This window comes from Cricetulus griseus (assembly GCF_003668045.3).
Source record: "Cricetulus griseus strain 17A/GY chromosome 1 unlocalized genomic scaffold, alternate assembly CriGri-PICRH-1.0 chr1_1, whole genome shotgun sequence".
NCBI classification, from domain to species: Eukaryota; Metazoa; Chordata; class Mammalia; order Rodentia; family Cricetidae; genus Cricetulus; species Cricetulus griseus.
The window spans coordinates 3,843,033-3,867,854 of record NW_023276807.1 but is presented as its reverse complement, the minus strand read 5'-3'; the positions used below and the strand labels follow the sequence as shown (position 1 = coordinate 3,867,854).

General features: G+C 39.7%; 1 long non-coding RNA gene across 4 annotated transcripts in view; it reads right to left on the bottom strand.

The window, feature by feature from the left end:
• LOC103162603 overlaps positions 1-24,822 on the bottom strand; it is an 83,246-nt gene that overhangs the window by 30,263 nt on the left and 28,161 nt on the right. The gene's annotated exons all lie outside the window — the stretch shown is intronic.

The window sequence follows — 24,822 nt, the reverse complement described above, 5'->3', positions numbered from 1 at the left end:
CTTGAAAACCCCCTGACTATATTGCTCTGTATTCACTGCTAATTGAACACTTGTTTTCAGTTCAACACCATTCAGATATAGGTTACCAACACTTTAAAGGAAGATTGTATCTCACATTATTGACATATCAACAGAATTGCACAGATTGGAAGAAATAATTCATTTTTTCTGAATCCTTAACATTTTACAATACACATTTCTATCCCAAGCAGTATATATTATTTTGATTACTGATATCTAAATTTCTTAATGATAACAAGGTACAGTCTTATTTTTATTGCATTGTATTTGGGGATTTTATCTGGTATAGATTTATTGCTGGAACCCATATAAAAGAAAACCTCTAACCTTTAGAGAAGGAACAGAAACAAAAGTAAATTGTTTTCTTTAGATACCCCTCTCCTGGCATGGAGAGAACATTCATTTACCACTTGTACAAAAACCAGCAATGCCTCCAAGGATCTAGCAAAGGGAAAACATAGAAAGGGGAAGAGAAGTTTCCTTTCTACACATCACCCTTGCATACCTGATGCATTACCCTTGTCATCCTGATGAAAGTGTATATGCATCTTTCATTATTTAATGACCATCAAACCCTAGCCACTATTAAGCCTCAAAATAAAGGACAATGATTCTCCATCTAAGTTAATTCAAAGATGTTCTAGAGACTGAGAAATCTACAGTGCAGCCAAATCCCCATCCTCTCGGTGCTCTTTATGCCTGTGACTTGCAGCCGTCCTGATTGGCAGCCTCATCCTGCTACTACCCAGTGGTCCTCTCTCTGATTCCCTGGATTGCTGTTATTGCATCTGTCTCCAGTTCGAGAGACTAATAGAGGTTAGATGTGTACAAGCTCATGGTTGATTTTTTTGGTTTGGGTAATTGTTGTATCTCAACTACTTGGGTGAGGTTGAATTATTTTCCAGAAGCTTCCCTTCCCCCTTTCTTCTGCTCAGCATTTGGATTTTACCCCTTACATCTTCCAACCATATTTCTGCCATTTCTTTCCTGGGAATGGCCATGCTTCTCACTATTGGACAAGATGACCCTTGATGCCTAGAAAGAAGGAAGCTGCTTCTGATCTTAGCAGGCCTCTCAGGGGGTCAGTGATTCTCAGTGAATCCCTTCAGGGGCAGTTTCTAGCTAGGATATCATTTCTCTAGATGACACCCTAAGTTACTGATAGTTTTCCTAAGTACAGAGATCCTTCTGCTTAGATGAAATTTATTAGCCCATCCCATGAACAGGGAATACATGACACAATGTAGTACTAGAAGCTCGTTTCAACCTGATTCTTCTCTGTTCCCAATTAGCCAGCAAAAGTCCCTGAATCCCAATTAAGTTTAGATATCAAACAAATAACAGATGCACGTCAAATGTAAATGTTTCCCACACAATGTTGTGAAACTTGTACTCGGTATAAAATTGTGCATTTGATCTAGTGTCTAGTTTGTTATCACCTTAATACTGAAAGGTAGTGCTTTTTTGGGGGGTCTAAATCCTAGTCTGAATTTCAATAGAGATAATGTTTTGTAATCTCCTTTCCACTGAGTTGATTTGAAGCTCTGTCCCTGCTGTTCCTCTTCATGCCTCTTACCAGTGGCTTATAAGTGCTGCAGACAGATATCTCCTTTTTTTCTCATAAATGCACATTCAGCTTGATCAATTAATATGCTTTCAGCCTGTGAGTCCCTGTCTTCAACCCTCCTGTGTTTCTAGTTGACCTTTCTCTGGGTGTGAGTGGAAAATGGCAGAGCATGTCAAAGGATACAAGTTATGTGTTACTGTTGCTCCCTGAGAGTTGCCTGACACTGTGAAGCCTCAGTGTAGGATTAAAGTCTCTTTATTCCAGATGACACCAAGGCAAGACACAGGCCAGAGCTAGGTTATAGAACCCAGCAAGCTCGGCCAGAACAAAAAAGGGCCAGGGTCCCCACGTGCAGCCCCTTAAGAAGCTCCCTTATGTCACCCTGGCTTTCCTTCACCACGCCCTTATGGGCGAGTCCCGGGTCTACCTGGTACCTGTCCCAGGACTATTGGGCAGGGCTAGAGTGTCTCCCTACACCTCAGAGTGTAGCAGCTGACTTAAACACTTTCAATTACACTAAAGCAACTAGCTCATCAAGCTGTAGAACATGGTAGCAAGTTTTTCCTTCCTGGATTGTCACACCTAGCAGCAGAAGCATGGGATTATCATCTCAATCAAGTGCACTTGAGTGACTGTCGGTCATTGTGTTATCTTCTATAGCAGGAGATAAAAATAAGTATTTTGCCCAAAGCAATGGGATTCTCAGGGAGATAATTTCAAATGCCTAGAAACGCTCAGGAAATGAAAAAAAGGTGGGGTATTCCGTGGGCCTATCTTTACCTTTATTCTAGAGGGATGTTTATTTCTATGGCTCCTTTTTTTTCTTCTCTCATAAGTTACATCCTGACCACAATTTCCCCTTCCTCCACACATCCCAGTGCCCCCACCTCTATCCTCTCCCCTAGGTCCACTCCTCCTCTGTTTCCCTTCAGAAAAGAACAGGTCTCCCTGTGATGTCAACTGAACATGAATAACAAGTTACAATGAGACTACACACAAACTTTCATATCAAGACTGGACAAGGCAACCCAGTAGGAGGAAAACAGTGCCAAGAGGAACCTCCAACTCAAACTGTTTGGATTCCCACAATACACCAAGCTACATGATCATATTGTATAGGGGACCTAGCTCACACCCATGCAGGCGCCATGATTATCGGTTTTGTGTCTGTGAGCCCCTATGAGCCCAGCTTAGTTGAATCTTCGGGTGGCTATTTTGATTGGACCATACGAGAACACACAGGAAAGTCAGGTGGTCACAGGTGCTGTGCACAGAGTTCGAGAGTTGCTGTTGAAGTTGTGTTATATATCACTCAAAGCAAATTTTCTTAAGAATACCCTACACCTGAACAGTTCAAGCATAAAATGCATCATTATAGGTCAAGAGGGACTGCTGTTTCTCATTAACAAGTGGCTGTGAAGATGGACAACCATTACTTGAGACCTGAGGATCCTGGGCTGCTAAGAGGGATGAAGCAGAGCCTTGTTACTGGAAATTTTCACTGAGAAGAGCTTTCAAAGGCCAGGGTGAATTCTTAGCACTTATTTTTATTCTAAATTAAGCATAAATATGGCCTAAGTAAGAGAGCTAGGTCAAATGCCTTCTTTAAATCACTCACATGGCAGAAAAGCTTTGATAATAAATATCTTTAAATGCCCTGAGAACAGGGCCTTTTAAAGACTGAGTTAAAGTAGGGAGACTTGCTGGAAAAGTTACTCATTTTACAGGTATGGATAAACAAGTGTCTTATTCAGCACACCATACCAACAGTAGCCACATCCAGGAAAAACACAGGAATACTGAATCAAATCAAGACAAAAACCCAGCAGTACAAAATCCAATCTGGTAGTTTCATAACTGATGTCAAAGAACTTAAATGACTCTGCTCCTTCCAGCATTGCTAAATTCTACACACTTCTTTCTGTCAGGCTGGTTCCCCTCCTGTCTACAGTTCTACCTGTCAAATATCCAAGGGTTCTGGAATCTCCAATATCTTTTGGACTCAGGAATATTCCATAACCGCTTTTCTCCTCTGCCTTTCATGACTCTAAACCTAGAACCAAGTGGCTGTTTCCCAAGCAGGATGCTAAACTTGGCTTCCTGCTTGGGAAAGTACCTGGCTCTCTCCTTTCTCTCCTTGAACTATGTTTGTATAGGCTCTCCTTTGTTGCAAAAGCTTTTCTTTATTTGAAGAGTAGAAAATTCCTTAGCCATGTTCTGATTACAAATTGGATACTTACCTGAGCGGGGTTCTTTACCAGAGGGTACCATTTCCTTTACATCATTTCACATTGGGCTGCTCCTTAATCTCTTTCAGCATAAACCTAGCCTCTAACATTAAATTTTCTGCTATTCCCTTTCTCCTCAAACAGTATATTTTTATTTTTTGTTGCCCCACTTGTTCTTTTTCATTGTACATCTGTCTAAGAGTGATTACAAGTAACCAAAGTAGTCAATATTAGTCTATCTTGACATCTCTGCCAGTGAAATTAGTCCCAAACTCTCCTATGTAGCCTCAGGCATATTCTTATAGTTAGAGTAAAAAGCAGCCACTTACTGAGCCAAAATATCACAAGAATTGTCTTGGTTAAAGACAATTTAAATTTCTCATATTTTTCCTCTCTGAAAGCTCTTGAGCTGGGCCTCCATAGTGCACACTGCCCTTAGCACTACTGTCTTCCAGGATCCTACTGGAAGTCCCATTAAGCCCCACTTACAGCATTCAGCATCTTTCCTAGCCTAAATTTCCAAATCCTTACATTCCTCAAAAAAAAAAACAAACAATCAATCAAACAAACAAACAACAACAACAAATTGTTAGGCTTGTCACAGGATTGGTTCACTCCTGGCAATTGGCAGGCTGCCATGGTGCTAGAGAAGTAACTGAGAGCTTAACATTATTATCTGCAAGTCAGAGGCAGAGTGGGGAGAAGAGGGAGAAGGAGAGAAGAGAGAGAAGAGGGAGAGCTCACTGGGACTGTGGGAATGGCCTTGGATTTTTGAAACCTCCAATCTCACCCCTAGTGACATACGTCTTCCAAGACTACACCTCTCAATCTTTCCCAAACAGTTCCACCAAATATGGGCCAAGAACTCAAATACTTGAGCCTGTTGGGGACATTCTCATTCAAATGACCTCACTGGGTAACCACTGTTCTCACACTCAACTGTGGAATGATTGATAAATTAGCCGGTAGATACTTTAATATCAGAGAATATCCTATTCTCTCTTGACCTTACACCTGACATAAGCTGAGCAATCAAAAGGAATGGCTCAATAGAAATAAATAGTGTGATCTGAAGTTTTCTGAAGCATGGTGAAATAATGCTTAAAAATGTATTCCTCCGGATGAAGGTAGTGAGGATTTCTAGATACTTACAAAGACAAGGAAAACCGCACCCCCTCTGTACCTTCCAAAAGCTTTCCATATATGATTGGAACTAATCACCTGGCATGGCACTGTGGGAGTGTAGAAGATGATGGAAGACTTAGGTTTGGATTATTTGTTGTACTTTCATGTTCATGAAAAGCTTGCAATAGAAGGATTTTAATCTACAGTATAAATCAGGTATCAGTAACTTAGAGATAATAAATGATTTTTCCTTAATTGAGCTAACTATCTATAAATCCAGGAATTAATCAGTATGTTTTTATAGTGTTTTTTTTCCTGGGGTTCAACATATCTGGTACAAATTTGGCCTGGCTAGATCTTGACCTATATAAAGATCATGATCACCTGCCGATTGGACCTTTTGCTTGAAAATAATACTAAGTACGATAGTCAGTGATCTAAACTATGCTCTGGTACAATATAAGAACCCACATTTTAAGTGGATTGATGCCATTAATCTAAAGGTTAGCAGGTACAATTTGAAAGGCATGTTCACTATTTGTCTCAGTTTGCTTCCAGTTGGAGTTATTGGTCTTCCAGTCACATATGGATAATAAACAATATTTAGCAATCAGTGCATGCTAGCTATTCCACATAATACTAGTGACATTCCCCTATGTACAAAGTCTTCTATTTTATTCTGTAAACTTCAATACTAAATTATTTTTAATGTGAGCCAAAGTTTTCAGAAACCAAGACTTACTTAAAGACTGGATGAGAAGATTTCGTTTGTGGAGGGTTCGAATGTTAGAATGGTATAGATTCAGAACCAAAATTCTTAAGCTATCATTCGTATCCCTAGTAGTCATTCATTTCTTATCTAACTGCTCAACTCTGGCTCTAGTCTGAAGTTGTTTTGGTTATCAGAAAAAACATATAGTATATTCTTAACAGAACACTATCTTCTGCCAACTGTCTGAATCCCAGAATGTTATCATAGCGTCTAAATCCTACAGCAGAGATTCCCCAAAACTAATCTACATTATGTCCCTACTAGTGTATTTAGTAAATGGATTTATATTTTTTTCTGTGTCACTATAAACAATTCACTTGTTCAGTAGAACAGGGTATTCAAGGCCACAGGAATCTATGTTCCCTGGTCCCAGCCACATACACTTGGCCCAGAATAAACTATCCCTTACTCCTTTTGAGATGAGAGCTGTTTTACAATAACAATTTTAGCACCATACATAGGACCCCAAGGATGTCCCACTTTCACTGCAGAAATCCCAAGGATTGACACAGGAACACACATGGCCCTTTGTGTTGCCTCCTTGAGTAGATATCTGTGAGTTCTTTCTGGGTACTCTGTGTCTTCCTTTTTGATGTGGCTGGTATTCCATTGGTTTATTCTGAGCTGATTATTTAATCTGAGTTTATTTGTTCCAGTGAATTTTTCAGATAATTTTCTACCACAGCATCTATCAGAACATGGTCCATGAATGAAGCCATGTGACAAGAAATCTGATTGCTTGTGAGAAAATTCCTAGAAAAACAGGACAAGAGTTTTGTGACTTTGTGACTTCAGCCATCCAAAGCACAGGATTGCTCTTAGAATGTGCTTTCATGCCCCTCCTAGGTATAGTAAAAATGTGTGTGTTTACTTCTGATTACCAGTCAGATAATGTTCCGAAGCATGGGTTGCGCTTGTTACTGCATACAGCCCAAACTCACATGAAAATAGCTTGCCCTTGTGGAGGTATACACCTTGAAGGCCTTCGAACTTTGCTCACATGACCTAACTTAACCATCATAATATAAATTGTCTGATGCTCTGCAAAAAATGTTGGCTATTGCTTGGAACTTTAGTCAGTCTCATTTTAGGCTCCACGATGCCAGGTTCACACCACCAAGGAGAGCAGTAACAAGCATCTATATAGCAGACTGTGCCAGAACTTTGCTTTGCTAGCATTTGACCTTTGTCTCCTACTGCTCTTCCATTACCTAACTGCAATTTTTATGCCTCCACTCTACTTACCACAACGTTTCCTCTTTAAAAGAGTTTAGAAATTCTTAGTACCTGGTCATAAAATCTCTGAAGGTAAGAGACATTTGTTTGTCCAATCCAACAGGGTACAGGTAGTAGAAGAAACTCCCCTGGATGTATAATGGACTCATAGGAAACCCTAGAAAACACCTCCATCCTGGGTCAGAGGAACTTTTTTTAGCTCATCTGAGAGGTAAGTACCGATCACCTGCTTTTAGCTGTCTTCAATTCCCCTAATACACATGCATTTCCCACCTCTGACTCAGACACAGCAACACAGCATCCTTTGACTGTTAAGGACAACCTCTAGAATACAGTCTTAAAAGACCAATATTTTCTGCCAACCCCAAAGCCAGTATCAGGCAGCACCAAAAACCACTAATAGTTTCTTTCTCTTCATTGTAACATGCCTAACCTACATTGAGGCCAGACTATTTAGTGAATGGCTCCATTTGTGACTGTCTTTTGTCCCATGACTATAAAAATTCATGTAGCTACTTTGACAATTTAACTTGTTATGGTGGGGCAACAGGAATCCATGTTTTTCTGTCATAGTCACTAATATTTAGATCAAATGTACTCTATTTCTTTTGAAGCAAGTGCTTTGTTTTGCATTAACATTTATATATTAGACTACACAATATCTGAGACTACTACATAATCTACTACAATGATTAGTGGGGTAAAAGCTTTTAATATAAGATGTTCAATAAATGAATATTATTGCTAGTTATATATACATATATGCATATATTCACCTATATATGCATACGGTAGTATAAAAGGTAAAATATTTTATATAAGCCTTTCCCTTTTATACATCTAACAACTACCAAGCTATGAAAATACCCATAGCTTGACACTAATATGTCATTTCCTTTGCTTTCTGTCACTTTCTCCATCTATAACAAAAAGCCCCCAATACCTTCTCAGGCACTTCAGACATACCCTGAGGTAGTCTCCTGTACTTCTGAGCTTTTGTTTATCACCTGGCATTTTAACTGAGTTAGAATTCAGGATCTTTGCAGTAATTGTGCATCTCCTGGCATGTCGATGGGAAGTACATTTAGATAATGACTCTGCTGTTAGTTAGCTATTCATATGAGATACGGTTATTATGTTTACTTCCTCATGCAATGAAAACCATTAATGGCAGAATCTAGTCATTAAGCTAGGATATTATGAAAATTTTCGAGAGATGGTTTTTATCTTTGCCTGTTTTTCACTCAGTCTTTGCACATTTGGGGGATAACAGAGAAGCATTATTGACTCTTTTTGTTAGGATTTAGTAAAGGTGATTCCCAATTTCAATTTATTAAAACACTTCTCAATATTAAAAAATTCCCAGAAGAAAAACCAACATTCGAGAGGTACATCATGGGAGTCCAAAAAACTCCCATAAACAATATCTGCTATTGCTGTTTCTCTTGGTTGCCTCCCACAACCTGAAAATAAGTCCCTGTTGCTGAAGACATCACATACTTTGAGCAGAGGATTTGGAAGAATTAAGCTAGATATAACCTGAAAGCCTCATTTCTGAGGACTGGCTTTCATAACACCAGAGGAGCTGAACAAGCTGCTAAAAGAGAAAGGCAATCGATAGTTCTATCCAGCTGGAACATTTATGAGCCATAACATTGACCAGCAAGGATAAGGTAGCACTACCCAAAGGTGTGATAATGTCACATACCTTGGTGGTATCCAGCAGCTGTCTAAGTGGACTAAAGGTGCATTCAATAAATGGAATTCATGCCTTGTGCTCTAAACAAAGCCATGGAACATAGAGGAGAACCTACTACTGGAAAATCATGTAATTTATAGCTACATTCTGACTACTTTTCCTGATACCTACAGGTAAGAGTAGCTCTCATCTCTCATCAAAGAAGGTTCCTTTTACAGCAGATGGAGACAATTACAGAAAGCCACAACTGGTTAAAATGAAAAGAACAACTGACCATGGGGTTCCCAGCTCAAATGGATAGATCTACAACACAACTCTTACACGGGCTAGTCTAGTGAAGGTATTTTCTCAGTTGGATTTCCCACTTACCATATGACTCTAGCTTGTGTCAAGGTGATATAAAACCAACCCACACATATTTACCCTGTATGGGTATGTACTTCTGTGGCCCTGGCAGTTGCCTAAACTGTAGCTAATTTTTCTCCCTGCATACTTATCCACTAAAATACTCTCCAGGTGTAGATTCTCCTTACCATTATGCTCCCTCTACCTCTGTACTTCCTCTATATCTGTGTTACCAAGCTGAGCATCACCCTTACTGAGCTGCTCTTATCTGCTAACCCTAAACACAATGCCCAGCTTCCTTTTCTTACTTAGTAGCATGATGTGTATTTTACTACTGTGCTTCCTTTGCACTTTGACATATTTTCATGTATGCATTCACATGGGCTGGTTATAGGATCATGTCTTCATTTATGTTCAATGAGCCCTCTGACACAAGAAGACAGGCTTTACTTATCTTTGAAATATATTTAACACACATCTGCTGAAAAATAACATGCTCTTAGAACATGTTTACCATTAAGTTAATTAGCAAGTAAAAATATAGTTTTAGGTCTGATAATGAATTGTGGATCAATATCTGCCTTGCAAAATAAATTGCTTTGCTTTCCCAAGCTTTGTTCTTCCAAATAAGAAGACATGACAGATAGTTTCCTCTATGCTTGAAGACTCCCTCTTCTTCTTTCTTCATATAGAAGCAAAAACAAAAACAGGAGTAGAGTGGCTACTGCACACCTGTGTTGGCAAGCTGTCAAATTTTCTTCCTGGCATTAATTGGATCATGCACTGAATCTGGAAATTGATGGATAAAGCAATGAGAAGAGATGACTAGGGATGAATAACAGTGTTCTGCCTCTCAACAGTGATGAAAGTGACACCCAAAGAGCTATCTTTTATCCCCTGCAAACAGATGGCTTCAAACAGCATACACTACAGACAGCCAGATTGCTTATGCTCACCTCTAAGCACTTAGGCCAGCTAAAGAAATAAAAAATTAAACCCTAGACAACAAAGGGCACTTCCTGGGAGGTAAGCCACTAAGCTACACTGAAGGCAATTATCAGCTGATTTTCAGGCTATGCCTGCTGTTTTCTTAAATGACCTGCTGTATGAGAGGAATTTTGTGAGGGAAGAATAGCTAAACATTAGGGGAAAAAAGCATGTGTGATTTCTGATTTTACAAGTTAAAAGGGAAGAAAAAGGTAAAGATAAATAAAACAAGAAGAAAGCCACATTCATTGATTATATCCATATCCTACTGCAACATAAAATAATAAATGTTCAAAGAAATTTCTGTTAGCATTTGTACAGTTGTAGTAAAGAAAAATATAGCTGCCAATGTGTACCTAGTTGTATATATGGGTGATATAATATTAGATTAGGAGGCAGAGCAACACAGCATCTTTAAAACATACTGCTTAAAATCTGCCCAGGTAATGCAAGTTGGAATTTATTGTGTGTTTGATCTAACATTTAGGTCTTCAGCTAATTCTGTTATTTAAAAAGTTGTACTCATTAGCAAAAAGAGAAAAAGAAAAATCACAATTTACTGTGCTTAAAGATCTTTGAATTAGGTACATTTAAGAAAGATATCTGTCTCTTGGTTCCCAGATTCCATGTGGCTTAGTGCCAGGAGACCACTTCCTAAATATAACAGCAGTAGCGCAGACACTAAGAACAATAATTAATAAATGGGACTTCCTCAAACTGAGAGGCTTCCCTAAGGAAAAGGACACAGTCAACAAGACAAAATTGCAGCCTATACAATCTAAAAAAAACTTCACCAATTCCATATCTGACAGAGGGTTGATCTCCAAAGTATATAAAGAACTCAAGAAACTAGACATCAAAATACCAAATAATCCAATTCAAAAATGGGATAAAGATCTAAACAGAAAATTCTTAACAGGAAACTCTCAAATGGTCAAAAGACACTTAAGGAAATGCTCAACATTCTTAGTCATCAGGGAAATGCAAATTAAAACCACTCTGAGATACCATTTTACACCAGTCAGAATGGCTAAGAACAAAACCACCAATGATAGCTTATACTAGAGAGGATATGGAGTAAGGGGAATACTCTTCAATTGCTGGTGAGAGTGCAAACTTGTACAGCCACTTTATTAATCAGCATGGCATTTTCTCAGAAAATTAGGAATCAATCTACCTCAAGACCCAGCAATATCATAACTCATCTATGGCCATAGAAGTTTTACTCATAATATCCAGAACATAGAAACAACCTAGATGTCCCTCAACTGAAGAATGGATAAAGAAAATGTGGTGTATTTACACAATAGAGTACTACTCAGCAGTAAAAGAACAATGGCATCATGAAATTTGCAGGCAAATGGATGGAAGTGGAAAAAAATATCCTGAGTGAGGTAACCCAAACTCAGAAAGACAAACATGGTATGTACTCACTCATTAGTGGATAATAGACATAAAGCAAAGGATAACCAGCCTGTAGTCCACGACTCCAGAGAAGCTAGGTAACAAGAAGAACCCTAAGAGAGATAATCATAATTTTTATTTTGGTTTTTTGAGACAGGGTTTCTCTGTGTAGCTTTGGAGCCTATCCTGGCACTTGCTCTGGAGACCAGGCTGGTCTCAACCTCACAGAGATCTGCCTGCCTCTGCCTCCCAAGTGCTGGGAGTAAAGGGTGGGCCACCAACGCCCGGCTTATAATTTTTGATGTAAGTCTTTAGGAAGTTTCTAGATGGCTTTTAAAATATCTTTAATATTAGTAATATTTTTACTACCCTCTCTTGCCCTCCTCTACCTCCTACTCATGAATGGATGCCACACATCACTCACTACAGTGCCTGATATAAATCATAAATAAATGAATGTAACTTAAATTGATATAATTAAGTGGTTGTCTAAGACAGAAGTTTGTCAAAATATACCCTGGAAAAACTTATATTGAAGAAGTAAACTTTATATTGATGTTAGAAAATTACCCATATGAAATCAACAACCTTTACCAAAAACCTAGGAAACAACAACTTATTGAGTGTTTTATAATTCCTTTAAATTGTGAGACTTATTTGTGACCACAGGATAGAACTAAGCATACTGAAGAAGCCTTAGAAAACAACATCCAAAACAAACAAAAAGTGTTATGCCAATCTGCAGCTGTACTGTTCAGATAAGGACAAAGGGAAGCTAGCTGATCTATAGAATAGACAAAAAGAACCCCAGGGCAAGATATGGGATACCTAAGAACCCCAGTGCAAGATATGGGATACCTCCCATTCAGTGGTTGATCAGGTAGTCCCATTAAAACCCAAAAGGTACAGAATATCACCATTGCTCTTGGTTACTCACCAGAACTTGATAGTAAGACCCTATTGCTAAAGATACCACATACTTTGGTCACACGTCATGGAAAATAAAGTTGGTAAGGACTTGGAACCTTATTCTGTGCTGGCTAATCTTCATAGTTCCAGATGGTGCCATGAAGCTTGCTAGGAGTGAAAGGTCATCAAGAGTCTTACTTAGCTGTGGACATTGTAAGTTACAATAATGCAACAATGGCGTGAATGTTATAGGAGTAACAGACTCATTTATGCTTGCATTTAAGGCCTGCTCCACAGGTGGGAACTCATGTGGTACTATAAACCTGGACAAGAATCTCTGGCTTGGGATGTCATATACTCTATAGGAGAACATATTTTGTAAATGGACATAGCATGAAGCCATCTTCTAAATTTTTATTCTTATACCAATAAATTAGTGCACCTCTTACTTCTCCTCAAAGAAGCTTTTTATTGTAGTGGATAGAAGTTAACACAGGTACTCAATGGGTCAAAGTGTAGAGACTTTGGAATATTAACTGTGGAATATTTAGCCCCAAATGGAACACCTGTATAACCCTCTTCCCTAAACGCTCATGTTATATCACAGAACAGATGGCTGCAAGATTGTAAGAACCAGAGGAGGACTGGTGTGGGATAACTAATCCTCAATGGTCCTGACAGCTGACCTAGAGCATGCACACTAATATCTCCTGATAGATGGCCTAGAATGGCAGTAAGAGCATGTGCAGTAGATATTTCCTGACAGACAGCCTGGTTCTGCCAGAGGGCCTTGACAACAGCACCCAAGTCTGAGAAGAGAGGACATGGACCTATCTACAGTGACCATATCACCTCAGCAGATGGTGGATCTACTACCCTGGAGCAGGGTTGAGAGGTATAAAAGATTTACCCCTTCCTGGAATAAACTAAGCCTATTGTTTCAACTTATTCCTGCTGCCTGGTGGTGTTGTCATGTCTACTTTCCCCCACCCCAAGGGATGCCTGTAGGGACTCTGGGACATAATGGAACAAAACAGTCTTTTAGACAAAGCAGAATTATTGAACTCATGAGCTTACAGAGATTGTGTAATCTACATAAACTCTACACAAGGTCAAAGGAGTCAAAATTCCAGCAGGGATGCGTGTTTGGTTCATGAGTCCAACTCCTGCCTGAAAGCAGTTGGCAGTTGATGGGAAGAAGAGTCAGTTTTATTCACGGGTATGTCCCATGGAAGTTTGTTCATGTTCTCATGCATAGCAACATACCCATATGCATATGGGTTATAAAGGAAAGGAGGGAAAGGGTATGACATTGGAAGGGGAAAGTGTGAGTGTCTGAGAGAAATTGCTGGGAGTGTGAGAGATAGGTATGATCATTGTATACATGTACAAAACTCTCAAATAATAAAGCAAGATTTTTGAAAGTAGATATATGAAGTGTTTTTTTTAAATCCTCTAAGTCCTTGAACTATTATAGTTTGATACCCATCTCCATCTAAAGAGGGCCCAAATTTACTTTTATTTTCAAACCATTGTTTTCCTGTAAATTCCCTTCCAAAGCCCCCCACGGCCTACTTTTGTTTCATTTAGTTTTACTTCTACACCAAGGGACCAACTCACTCTATTCTAAGACTGTATTACACTCATTCCAGAAAATGACAGAAAAAATGGACACATAGGCAACCAGGTCCTATCCAAGTGACAGCAAGCATACTTTGAGCTAAGGTGACTGATATAAGCAAGCCTTCCAATAAACATTGAGCCAAAACCCATGTGTGAAGAGCAAAGGAGGATGCAAAGTGCAGGTTTGATTCTCAGTGTCTGGGGGCTGCTTCCTAGAACCTAAGAACTTTGAGGTGGACTCTCTAGAACAGAAGAGTGAAAGATAAGTCCCCACAATGGAATCAGCAAGCATTTTAAAGGCTAGTGCTGTTGCATATGATGAAGTTGAATTAAAAAAGAAAACTTGGTCATTCTTTCCCTTCTGAACCCAAATATGATAGCATGCTGTGTGTGATTGAGTTGAAGGTGGCTGTGCTGGGGAGTCAGGACAAGGTCTGTATCCATCTCATGTGGTTTATGAAAAATACCCAAGGCTCCTAATGGGAACAGTCATCATCTTCAGAAACATTGAAACATTCAATGTATCTCCAGACTGTCTGTTTGGTCATGAATGTTCTTTCAGAGAAAAGGCACATGGACCACAAGAACATCCATGTAGCCAGGAGCTGTTCAAACAGCACACACCAACTCTGTGTTGGAACTCAGACTGTTTTTCAAACAATATTCAAATGTAGCCCAAGCTACTCACCCTGCACCACTCAAGGCAAAGCAGTAGGATAGTACTACCCCCATAGCATGGTAGGGATTGCATTATGTGGCTGTGTCTTGTCTTAAAATGTGACCACAGCAAGCGAACAGAAGTCCCCAACGCCTATTCTTAGATATGAAAACAAATAAGAAGTAGAAGAATGCTTCCTCACTGAATGCCCCTGAAAATGTTAGGAAACCTCTCTAAGTGTTCTTCATTTTCTCTGGGATGATTACAACTCAGATTTGTGCACGAAAATTAAGGCATTCCAGCACCTAGAGTGGCACAAAGTCCTACTGAAGGTGTAGGTCCTCAAATGGAGATCTCCATTTTACATGTGGGAGTAACACTTCAGTCCAAATTTTAATTTCATGCCAGTTCTGAAAATACACCTGCTGCAGTGACCACAAGCTGAGACATCCCTCTCAGGCAACAAAGTTAAGAGCAAAGCAATTGTTTCTCCTTTCTTCCCTTGTTTTCTTTTCCAGAGTATTTACAGTACCTTGGGAACGGTGCCCTTCATTTTATCTCTAATAAAATACTGTTTTTAAACTCAGCAGTAAAAAATATCCCCATGATGCACAAAACCTGTTCACTGACTGTCAGTCAGCTTGCTCTATTACAGTGTTCTATATTTTCAGCTTGTTTATACAGGTGATGATGAGCAATAGTAAAAATAGTAGTGAAGGCTCACCTGCAATTGTCGTAAATACACTGAGATAAAATGGAAATTTTCTTAAAGCCAATAAATAAATAAATATAAAATAAACAATAAAAGCTCCATTAAAAAGTTAACTGACATTTGGAAATACATTTTTAGGCCTTGCTGATAAAACAAACCTTGTGAATAATTGCTTTTATCTCAGAGCCTGATTTTGAAGTGATATATTATAGCCATCTACACTCTGGCAACTGCTATGAAACCAGGGATACAAGTGAACCATGTTGTCTTAATTTGATTTTATTTCTGGTAAAATAACTCACCAAAACCTCTTGAAGAAGAAAGGGTTTATTTGGCTTAGACTTCCCTATCATAGTCTGTTAGCAGAGTTTTCAGTCCTGCCAGCTAGCTTCCAAATAACCACACAGACACTTATTATTAAATATGAATACCCAGCCAATAGCTTAGACTTATTTTTAAATATCTCTTATAACTTAAATTAACCCATATTTTCTTATCTATGCTCTGCCATGGGGTACCTTTTCTCAGTACAAGTTCATCTCCTGCTTCCTCTGCATCTCCTGGTGACTCCTCTGACTCCACCTTTCTTCTTCCTAGCCTAATACTCCTGCCTAACCAACTCCTGCCCAACTGTAGGCCAGTCTGCTCTTTATTAAACCAATGAGAGTAACAAATATTCACAGTGTACAAAAAAAAAGATTATTCCAGAACAATAGTTCATCATTGAGGGAAGTCAAGGCATGACCTTGAAGGCAGGAACTGAAGCAGAGCTCATGGAAGAACACCACTTACTGACTTTCTCTCCCTGGCTCCTTAATCTTGTTTTCTTACATAATTCATGACCACCTGCCCAGGTATGGCACTTCCCACAGAGGGCTGGGCTCTTCCATATCAACCATTATTCAAGAAAATATCCCTATAGATTTCTTATAGGCCTCTGAGAAGCTCTGCTTCTTCAGCTCTTCCCTCTACAGTACACATTCAGTTTGTTTCAGAGGCTTAGGTTAGTTCTATTCCATGCCTGCTACTGTCATTAGCAGACATCCCACAGTCCAATATTCTGGGGTATTCACTGCAACTGGACTATTCTTTCAGCATTGGGCTCTCCTACTCATATTCAGGGTCCCCCAAACCCTATTGGACCCAAACTGTGGTTTGGATTATAATGGCCCCCAAATATTTGCATTCTTGTTCATTAGGTAATAGAGCTACTTTAGAGAGGTTTTGAGAGATATGGCCTTGTCAGAGTTTGTGCGACCTTACTGGAGGAAGTGTGTGTTACTTAGGTGGGCTTTGGGGTTTCAAAATCTCAAGCCAGGCCCAGTGTCCCTCTCTTCCTGCTGCATGCCAATCCAGATTTGGAACTCCCAAACTACTTCTCCACTACCATGTCTGCCTGGATGCCACCATGTTCACCGCCAAGATGACAATGGACTAAACCTCTCAAACTGTAAGCAAGATGCAATTAAATGTTTTTCTTTGTAAGAGTTGCATGGGCCATGGTGTCTCTTCACATCACTAGAATGCTAAGACATAATCCTAAAATATTCTCCAAGACACCTTTGATATTTGGATTTCCACTGTAACTGGTGTTGCACCTTCACCAATGACCTTCCTTGGCCTCTTATGATGCCATCCTGCAGCTTTACTCCATGACCCCTTCAACCCTGCTGTGGCCACACTGCCAACACAAGAACCACATTAACAATTTAGCTGACAGTAAGAGATGCAGGCTTAGGCCCCACTGTGTTCTGTGTTCTGATCCTAAGAATATAATTCCAGATTTCACCTCAATGATGCTGGTCTCCTCTTAAACACAGCTGATTCTTCAGCCCCAACTAACTAGCATCAATTTTCTCAGTAAAGCAAGATTTTCATTTCAGTAGTACTGGTATCTTCTTAATCACATCTGATTCATCAGCTCTAGATAACCAGAAAAACATATACTTAGATAAAATATTCCATAAACATCCATGCTAGAGTATTTCCTTTCCTTTGAAACTTCAGAAGTGAATCCTTCATTTTCTGCACCACTCTCAACTTCTATGTTTTTAACAGCAGCTCATTAAGTTCTGAATACTCAGCTGATTTTCCAATCCAAAGTTCCAAAATCCTTGACTTTAACATTCTCATATCTGTTAGATATGACATATCTGCCTACAGGTACCAATTTCTCTCCTCTCTCTCTCTCTCTCTCTCTCTCTCTCTCTCTCTCTCTCTCTCTCTCTCTCTCTCACACACACACATACACACACACACACACACACACACACAAACCTAAGCAGCATATATGTGAACTATTGGGTCTCATGGTCTCTAATCTCTGCCAATGCACCCATAACTCCCTTGCCCCTTTCAGGTCTCTATCTCTCTCTGAATCATATGTGAACATTGAATGACTGACTTTTTTTTCTGTTACCTTTTTTTGTTTATTTTTTTAAATTTCATTTTTCATTCCAACCACAGTTCTCCCTCCCATTCCTCTTTTTGTTCCCCTCACCTCCCCACCTCAACCCACCCTTCATCCACTCCTCCCACATGGTAAGGGCTCCCATGGAGTGTCAGCAAAGCCTGGTCCATTAAGTTGAAGCAGGACCAAGCCCCTCCCCCTTGCATTAAACCTGAACATGGCATCCTACTCTAGTGTATGTGCTCCAACAAGCTAGATCATGCACCAGGGATAGATACTCATCCTGCAGTCAGGGGCCCTTCAGATAGATCTAGCTACATAATTGTCTTCCATATACAGAGGGCCTAGTTTGGGGATGGCCAACTTTCAACCAAAACAACCGAACCCTTGACCACCTGACACATAAACCTGTGACAATTAAACCAATAAACTTGCCTTTCTTATTTATCCCCAGGTCATTTCTTTTACAATAAAATCAACATAAAACCAAAACTTCAACAGTGTGATTATCTCAGTGTCCACTATCTAGGACTCTCAATCTTCCGGGTTCCCCAGATTCCTCAGCCTAGCAGTATTATCATGGAGCCATGCCCCTTTTCTTAACCCACAAGGACTGCTTATAGGGCACAGGACTGATTTTAGGATAAAATTATTCTGCATTGAAGATTTGAAATCAAAAACAAACAAAAAGGCAACTTTTACTTGCCTTCGTGAGTTAACTGGTGGCTGGTACCATCTGTTTGTAAGACCCCCAAACATGATACTTGCAGATGAAACTAAATAAACTATGTATAATTTCTATGTGAAGTGTTTCTAAAATTCCTTCTCAAGGGAGACATAAAGATTGCCTATGTCTCCTAAGGTTCTAATGTCAAACCTAGGTACAATTCCACCAGACTCTGGGTAACCAATGAATTTACTGGACTTCCTTATGGAGTATCAAATGAGGAGTAGCTTACAAGGGTGTCCTCCACAAAACATGGTACTAAAAGCCTCTGCAAGTACACTGTTCACCTATCTGCAGTATGAGCAGTGGCCCCGAATCCGACCCTCACTCTCCTGCCTCATATTCTAGGCTAAGAAGGACTTCTAGGGTTTCCAATGCTAGTTACAGAGCAACTACAGGGAATGTAGACAGTATTGAGTCTTGAGCAGAGTGTGATTGCTCAGTCAAGGTAGGAAATGGCACATGAGTGGCTGACTTCTATCGATAGCAGTTCATTCTAAAACAGGGACATCATGCTTGCTAAAGTACCTGGAGAGGCAGCCACTGCCACAACATCAACCAGTAGCTATCTTTCAGCTCAGAGCTCTATGCAAACCACAGGGACATCTGTGTAACACAGAGGGAGAAAATTTCAAGGGCTGAAAGCTTGAACTCAGTGAAGACTACTCACAAAAGTTGTGCATTGGCTGGGCTAACAAGTATGTGACTTCCCGCAAAGTCAGCTTTGAAGCATGAGTGCCTTACCAATTCTCAGAATATGGAGACTACCAACAGGGTGATGGTTTGAAAAAATGGCCCCCAAAGAAAGTGGCACCCATAGGAGGTGTGGCTTTTTCAATTAGGAGTGGTCTTGTTGGAGGAAGTGGAGTTGAGCTTTGAGGTTTCATATATGCTCAAGCCACTTCCAATGAGGCAGATCACTTCCTGTTGCCTGTGAGTCACCATGTAAGAACTCTCAGCTCCTTCTCTCGCACCATGTCTGCCTGCATGATAAGAGTTGCTGTGGCCATCATGTCTCATCACAGCAATAGAAAGCCTAAGACAAACAGAATCAGCATAGTGAGGAGCTCCTTACCTACAGTGAGTTTGGTGAACAGGCCCTCACTGGATATCTTCAGTCCACTCAGTGTATCAAGCACTAGGCTCCACACTCCTAGTCATCCATAATGATGACCTCACACTCTGAGCCCTTCAATAAGTCTTTACCCTGCATTGATAATGGCTTATCCATAACCATATAGATGGATAGCCCACTAGTATTTCCAAGCCTATATACACCAGGCCTTCCCAGAGGCCATGTGCAATTGTAGAAAAATTGTACAAGTAAATGATCTGCAAGAGGGAACAGCTGAATTCCTTAACTTGGTGGTTGTTTGGCTTGGAGGATAATCATGTACTACACTCTCCACACCATTCTCCATGTCTTATATCCTCTCTGTCCCCATTCCCGCAAGGGTCACTGAGCCTTTGAAGGGGTGACATAGTTATTCCCTCCAATTGCAGTGAACTGTACCTAATACTCATCTTCATGCCTTCTCACCCATCCCTCTGTCTCCAGAATGTGGCAATTGGTGAGTCTCACTGGTGTCCTTTCTAAGACAAAACAAAAATGATAGGGAAGAAAATCTGAATAGAAAAATAGAAATAGACTCTGACTGTATTAATAACCCAAGGGTGTAAACAGTAATGTTTGTAAGGTACCTGACTTAGCAAGCACATCATACCCTTCCAAAAGAACAAGCACATGGCTTCTCCATGGGGTCTATCACTCCCACTGCCAGCTGGGATTTCCCTACCTAGAGAAACAAATGTGTGTTCTCCTCCATGGAGTGAGCCTTAAATCAATTAATGAGCACTTGTTTGTATATAAACAGTTTATTAACTACTATACCAGTTAACTACTACACATCTTGCATGGCATGTCTACAGTGCAGCACATGGGGTCTGTCATTATTTAGGACATTTGGGGACAGATCTCCCGAGAAATACTCTGTTCCCTCAGAAGTGCCTTTCTGTTATAGAAACCAATCCACCCAATTGTGAAGGCATTTTCTCAAGGAGAGATGAGATTGGTGGCTGCACTGCTCAATTTATTTGCTTCTGAAGCACACAAACAGATCCAGTGTATGCCTTCCCCCATGTCCCACAGCCTCACCAACCAGGCATCAAGGGGTTCCTTTGCTGCTCATTTGAAAATCGTCTAGCTCCCAACATCTCTGGTTAGCATATTTTCCTAAATCAGCCTATTGATGGTTTAGCATGCTTTCTCTGTGTTATGGGTCACACCTAACTGGCATCCCTATATCATTTCTTGTCCACTTTCTTTCCCATCACTTTTTGACTCTTTCCATGGGTTCTCAGCTTTGGAGCCTCAGGATCGGGTCTTCATCACTGGCCTAATTTGTACTTCATTCTCTTTTTTACACATTAGCATTTAAAAAAAAGAGTGAATGAACGAAGACTAGCAGACAAACACCTCCATTTCTCCTCCTTTTTTCCAATTTATGCACTAAGTCAGAGGCCAGTACAAAGACACCACCTCTTAGGGCAATTTCTCACTTACACCTGCAGTGACCCTCTGAGCTACTACTGCAGCTTCAACAGATACCTTATTACCCATCACAGTGGCTTGGCTTTCTCTACAGCTGCTATTTGCTGATACCTCTGCCCCATGTGAGCCACACCAGGGCACATAATGCCTGCTCTAGATCTACAACTGTTTTCAAAGCATCTCCATTCTCTGGAGGAATATCCCATCCATCAGGTGGGTGTGCCACTTCATACCACCTAGAAGACTGCCATCCTGGGACTTCCACTACAGTCTCTGCCCTGGTATTCTAGCCTTAGTTAAGGGACAACATGATTGTTCTTACCAAACCCATCCTCTCCTTTTCTGTATCCTGCAAACTGTTCTAAAACTTATTTAGTAGATAATGTCTATTCCTCCTCCCATGATCCTAAAAAGAAAAAGAGGTCTAATTCCACCAAGGTTTACTCCAGAAAACATCAGTATGGCTGTTTCCTCTCATAGGTCTCCTTGGAAAGCCTTTAAGTAGTAGAGATAATGATTTTTCCATAGCTTCAGAGATGGTTCCCCCTTTCCCCTAATCTTCCCTGACCTACATATTCTAGCCAGTTCCTCCTCCCCCAGGACACATGCAAATAGGACAAAGTTGAATGAATGGATGGTATGGACTGGCTGTATAAACAGTCAACAATACCAGCTGGGATTATTGTTGGCAAGTGAGCACAGGTGAAGTCTAGAAGATGGCAGTTGGTTGAATCAGAGTATTGTCATACCCAATGGGCCTCTCTTAAGAGTCTACTGGGAGGAAATAATGTTGGGTACCAACATTGTTTTTGTAATATTTGTAATGTGTCTCCCATAGGTATGTCCTGCTTCCTTCTAGTTGCTGTGGGCAATTCTCCCACAGGATCAATTGGTATAAAGACTATCAGGCTGGAAAAGGTGATGCTGGAATGAAAGAAAACATACCCAAACCATTCCATTCCAATGAAAATAAGGGTGTCCACTTAACATACTGGGAGTGGGGTGGGGAAGAGGCAAGGGAGGAACATGGGAGGGAGGTTGGTGCATTTCCATTAACCTAGACCTCCTTGGACTTTAAATGAAATGGAGTTTTGAAAGATTTTGCTACAATAAAGTACATCTGAATTATATCTGAAGACATACTATTGATTATTGTTCTATTAGTTCACTTGATCAATGATTCTGAAATAGTCGATACTTTTGGCAACATGAGGAATAACAGAAAACATTCGTTGAAAGCAGAATGTAAAAATAAATAGTAATTCTGTGACATGTGTAAAACATCTATTAGCCACAGATGTCTAGTGGCAAATTGCCCATTGGTTCACTGCTGACAAAAGCAACGATCACAGTTTTGAAGCCAGGAACATGAAAATCATCTGTGGGGTGATCAGCTTCTTAGTTAGTGTCCCAGTTGTCGAAATGCTTTTTTTTCTTCACTAAGGAAAGAAATCTGCAACATTATTCCCATTAGAGCAGTGGTTCTCAACCTTCCTAATACTCTGACCCTCTAATACAGTTCTTCACATTGTGGTGATCCCTCCCACCACAACAGTATTTTGTTGTTACTACATAACTGTAATTTTGCTAGTGTTATAAATAATAATGCAAATATCTGATATGAAGGATATCTAGTCTATGACCCCAAAAGGGTCATGACTTACAGGTTGACAGCTACTGCATTGAAGTCTGTGAATTTATCCTAGAAAGTCATAAAATCAAGACAAAACCAAAAATATGCCACAGGTTAGGTTAGGTGGAAGAATGTGTGCAACTGGACATGGCACCTTTCTCCATGCTCTGAGTTGCCAGACACTGTTTCTGGGACAGTGTTCCATTTCTGTACTCAAGGGGGAAAGTGAAGTGAGTGATTTGTATTAGGAGAGTGCATTTATCTATCAAGCTGACAGGCATTTCCTCCCACTATTGATATTGATTGGTCTTTAAAATCTGGCGGGGGGAGTTAGTTTCAACTGGATGGCTTTAAGCCTTCAAAGATATATTCCTAAGGAAAATTGCTGCTAAATCTCACTTACTGCTTCACAGATGATCCTAAATACTTAGTGGATATATCAGTTTTAGACAGCATGAAACTATTTAGTTTTTAAATGATTAAAAAAAACAGCATAGGACAATAGATTACTCTATAGCTGAGATAAACAGGAGTGCTGTATTAGAAAATTAAGTCATTTGTATGCTAGGTATTTTTAGAGTGAGTCATGCAGAGTTATTACAATCCTTTTATATTTGCATGTTCCCTTCTTTGTAAGGTATTCTTGAGAGTGGTTAAAATGGAAAGCATGGACAGTGTGCTGGCCATATTTCTTTCACTGTGATGGAGCCCTCCTCGATGTGACTACCTCTGCAGAGGCATAAGGAGTGTCAAGAGCCGGTATTCTCAGGCAGAGATAAAACCACAGCAATGAACAACCTCTTCAAGGCCTTCATCTTCCTTTAACTATGTGCATACATGAAGCAAAAGACAGATATTTTTGCAATATCTGTCCCTAAGGCACAGATATAACTAAGAAGAATCACTTTTCTGTCAAAACCTCACTAAGGACCTTGTCTGGGAAAAATCATAAACTGTGCATAGCTGTATCCTCCAGGACTCTTTTCTGAACCACAGAATAGTACCATCTCTCTCAAGTCCCATGTATTCTAAGTCTACTGTTTTACATGTGTGGATGTTTTGGCTGCATGTACATCTGAGAGCCAGGTAGATGCAGTATCCCTGGATGCTGGAGAAGTCATCATATCTCCAGGTTCTGAGTTACAGACAATTGGGAGCCACCACGTAGGGTAAAAACAGGTCCCTGGAAAAGCAGTCAAAATGCTCTTAGCCACTGAGTCATCTTTACAGCACACAAAATATTATTTTAAATTTTACTTTTATATCAAAAACCAGATGCTTTGTCAAATACAGGCTTTATACCTCCAGTTTGGGGTCTATATATTATACATATATTAATTTCTATGTATGTAAATATACATAATAAATATATAATGTTATGCCATTACTTTTTAATTAGTTATAAGAAGAAACAGGAGAATAAATATTTGCAGGTAATTGCATAATTATCTTTACTGGTAGACAGATAACAAATTCTCTTGTTTAGATTGAAGGGCTGTTATATCACCTGAATTTTGAAAGATAACCTAGCCATATAAAGAGGTTTTGGTCAAAGTTTTGTAACCACCTTGTTTTGCTGAGCCCAGTGATTTCTTTACAAAGCTCTACACTCAGGTGAGTGGTTGTTTTTCTCTTGTTGCTTTTGAAGACTCTCTTTCACTTTCAGTATTTGTATTATAATCTCATCAATGGTGCATCTTTATTTGTATATTACACAAAAGCTTACTAGACTTGCAAGGAATAAGCTAGTGTGTGTGTGTGTGTGTGTGTGTGTGTGTGTGTGTGTGTATGCAATTTAAGAAGTTTTCTGTCACCATTTATTCAAATAGTATGTATGCTCCATTGTGTTTTCATGTCTTCAACTCCTATTACACACATGTATTACATGTGACAGCTTCTCAGATTGACAGACTCCTACAATAACCTCCAACATTCTTCTGAGTCTTGGGTCATTTTTTTGAAAATTGTCTTTCTTTGTTTATTGGACTACATAATATTTACCTATTGATATTATAGTTGTATAATTTTCTCATCTTCCTTCATTTAAATCTACTCCTGTGTTATCTCAACTGATTCTTTTAACTCACTACTGCAATACCAGAGTTAGGGCTAAACCCTCCAGGGAGTCTCAGTGCACCAAGCTTCACCACCCATTCCAGAAATGTAATTAGAGAGGAGTGGTATGAATTTAAGGAAAGATCTTTATTAACAGTAC